Source organism: Magnolia sinica, chromosome 12 (assembly GCF_029962835.1).
Source record: "Magnolia sinica isolate HGM2019 chromosome 12, MsV1, whole genome shotgun sequence".
Lineage (NCBI taxonomy): Eukaryota > Viridiplantae > Streptophyta > Magnoliopsida > Magnoliales > Magnoliaceae > Magnolia > Magnolia sinica.
The window spans coordinates 38,184,464-38,188,353 of NC_080584.1; the positions used below are offsets into that span (position 1 = coordinate 38,184,464).

Genomic DNA, 3,890 nt, shown 5'->3' on the forward strand with positions numbered 1-3,890 from the left:
AGGAATCGAAACATGATTCGATGACATCAAAAATCAAATATCGATGATATTGAATCTGATTCAATATCATCGATAGTCTATTAAAAAGTTCTCGGGATAATTTTTAAGAGAGTTTATATCATTGATCGATGATTCAATGGCATCGAAAGTATACATTCGATGGCATAGAATTAGGATCGATGATATCGAACTCAGTCAGATTCTGAGAATTCTATTTCCGTTGGAACTTTTGGCTATATAAGGAGAGCTTGTTCTTGGTTGCAAGAGAGAAAATTAGAGAGAGCTTTGAGAGAGTAATTGCATATCACTTACCCTAAGCTCATTTTCTCATGGAAGTTCATCCTTCAATCCACCCTCATCATTGATATTCAATAGAGTGTATTAAGGAATGAAATTCCCCATTCAAGGATCATCTAGCTACTATCTTAATGAAAAATCATTGAACTAAGATACCTTGAATGCCTGAAAGCTTGGAATCACTCCATCTCGAAAATAGGAAAACATTTATTAGAGTAGGATTCTAACATAACCTTGACCCAGCCCGTTGCCTTTATTGGAACATCATCAAGTGTTGCGATTCATGGGAGCTGAAGGATCTTCATCATCAAGGAGGAGATCTTCATCAACGTGCTTAATGAGGCTCATCTACTTATTTGTAAGTCATTAGAGTTCAGAGACCCTGTTGACACAAGTGCTTCTCACTCCTTTAAGTCCTCATAGGAGGCCTTTAATGGGAGAGTACATTTGGGTGCTGTGTGTTGACCCTTACTCTTATGTAGGGCATAAACGTAGGTCCTTAGTGTAAGCCCTTGACTTGTGTGGTCTAAAACCTAGGTTCCAAGTGTGGATCCTTTGCCCTTGTGTAGGACATAAAACCTAGGTTCCAAGTGTGGATCCTTTGCTCTTGTGTAGGGCATAAAACTTAGGTGCTTTGTGTGACCTTTACTCTTGTGTAGGGCATAAACTTGTGTCTTGTATAGGCACGTCTTAGGTACCTTGTGTAGGTCCTAGAAACCTTGTGTAGGTTGTAATGGTTTGAGGTGAACCTGATTTGAAATCTCCGTTAGTGAAATCTGGTACACTCATGGGATGAGTGTGTCCACCAGTAGTGGAGTAGGCACATAGTCGAACCACTATAAACGAATGTGTTTAGGATTGATATTTGTTTGATCTTGCATTATGTTTACCTTTGAAATTACATGCAAACATGATAACTTGACTGCTTTTAACTGCTAAAAATCACAACCCACACACATTGTCACAAAGCTCATCCATCATAGACTAATTACTGCATCTTGTTTGAATATTGAGTAGTCTTGTGATTGGATCCTCTATTAAGCTTGAAAGCCATTAGAGTTAAAATGAGTTTATCTTGATAACTATATGATAAATGAAGAGTAGGGTTAATATGATTTTAAATTATTCCCCCCCCTCTAGGACACTTTGACCTATTCTCACTTCAATTAAAGTGGCCCATACTGCAATTTCAAGTCCATATCTACACTTGAAAGAGTTTGAGGACACGGTCAGACTAAAACTCTTTCCCTTTTCTTTGAAAGAGAAAGCTAAGATGTGGTTACATTCATTACGTCCCAGATCTATTGGCACATGGAATGATATGATAAGGGAGTTCATAAAGATTTTTTTCCACATCATAAAACGAACACCCTTAGAAAGTCAATCATGAACTTCGCTTAAAAGGATGATGAAACATTCTTCCAATGTTGGGAGCGGTTCAAGGATCTTGTCAGTTCATGCCCACAACACGATTTTGAAACGTGGTATGTTACACACTTTTTCTATGGTAGACTGGCATCTTTCATGCGCCAATTGGTTGAGACAATGTGCAATGGAAAATTCATGAATAAAAATGTCGATGATGTGTGGGACTACTTGGATAGACTTGCTAAAAATGCACAATCATGGGACACTTACCCAAAATCAAGCACCACTTCTAGGCCTACTTAATCAAAGGGGAGGGATGGATTATACCTTTTAAAAGAGGATGATGATATCAATGCCAAATTGTCTAATCTCATAAGAAAATTCAAGGCCATGGAACTAAAGAAGGATAAGGTTTAGGAAACTATTTATGGTATTTGTGCTTGCAACGTTCACATAACTGAAAATTGTCCAACAATACTTGCCTTCAAGAGGTGGTGAATGAACAATCCAATGCCGTGAACAATTACCAAAGACCTTTCAATGGACCTACCTCCAATACATATAATCCTAGTTGGAGAAATCATCCAAACTTCAGTTAGATGAATGGACAAACTGTTGCTCCTCAAGGTTTCTTCAATCAAATTCCAAATTAAGGGAGACCTCAAGAAGATCTGGTCTGGAAATATATTCAAAACTAAGAGCTTATCACTCAGGGTATATTGCAAACCCTTTAAGACATTTCAAAGGCCATACAAGAGTGTGAGACAAAAAATTCAATTGGGGAAAAAGGGATTCTTCCAGCCCAACCTTTCCCCAATCCTAAATATGAAATAAGTGATCCAAGCTCTTCAAATCAAATGGAGCAAGCTAAGTGTATCACCACTCTTAGGAGTGGGAAGATAATTGAAAATTCTATTCCAGTAAGGGCTGAAAAGCCTAAGGACCCATAAGAGGACAATGATGATAGACCTACCACTGCTCCACAAGAATTAAAATCGGAACTTAAAGGCAAGCCGATTACCCTATTCCCCCAACGATTGATTGCACCAAAACTTCTATCTCACTCTCAGGACATTTTAGAGGTGTTGAAACAAGTAAAGGTCAACATCCCTCTACAGGATGCGGTTAAACAAATACCTTCATATTCTAAAATTCTGAAAGACTTGTGTACGACCAAAAGATAACAAAATATTCAAAAGAAAATCTTTTTAACTGAAAAAGTGTGTGCCATCCTCAAGCAAGATGTGCCACAGAAATACAAAGATCCTGATAGCCCAACCATCGCTATTATAATTGGGAACTACCGGATTGAGCACTCACTTCTTGACTTAGGAGCGAGTGTAAACCTAATTCCTTATTCGGTCTACGAATAACTAGGTTTGGGTGAATTGAAACCCACTCGAACTATATTACAACTTGCCGATTGCTCAGTTCATATACCGAAAGGGATAATTGAGGATGTGTTGGTCAAGGTTGATAGATTCTATTACCCGGTAGATTTTATCATCCTGGATACTCAACTTATCATGAACATGAGCACTTAAATTCTCATCATTCTTGGTTGCCCATTCCTTGCCACTTCAAGCGCAATCATTAATTGCAGGAATGGAGTCATGAGTATGTCTTTTAGAAATATGACATTAGAGTTGAATTTTTTTCAACACAGGCAAATAGTTAGAGGATGAAGACGGTTTTCACGATATTAACCTAATTGATTCTTTCGTGGAAGATAGAGCACTTCTGACCTTATCATCTGACCCTCTAGAGACGTGCTTGGCCAACTCCCATGATTTAGATGATAATATGATAAGGGAGATGGGTGTCATGCTTGATGATGTGCCGGTATTTAAAGTTAACTGGTGGAGGCCACAATTCGAAGAATTGCCCCAAACTGATGTAGTGCCTCTATCGTCTAACCTCAAGACATCGAAGCTTGACCTAAAACCTTTGCCCTCTAATTTGAAATATGTCTATTTAGGTTAAGATGAGATATACCCGGTGGTGATTTATTCCCACCTTGAGTAACAATAGGAGAGTATGCTCATCTCTACTCTCATTGAGCACAAAGGAGCCCTTGGATGGTCGATTGCGGACCTCAAGGGAATTGACTCTTTGATTTGCACTCACTGCATTCATCTAGAGGATAATGCGAGGACCTCACAACAACCACAACGTAGACTAAATCCAAACATGAAGGAAGTGGTTAAAGCCGAGGTTCTTAAACT

At 38.6% G+C, this 3,890-nt stretch overlaps 1 non-coding gene across 1 annotated transcript; it reads right to left on the reverse strand.

Annotated features, from left to right (window-relative positions):
- Positions 1-1,665: 1,665 nt before the first annotated feature.
- LOC131222117 (small nucleolar RNA R71) lies at positions 1,666-1,772 on the reverse strand. Its single transcript, XR_009159825.1, has one exon. It is a non-coding gene; the product is annotated as a small nucleolar RNA R71 (small nucleolar RNA).
- Between the last annotated feature and the right edge of the window lie 2,118 nt (positions 1,773-3,890).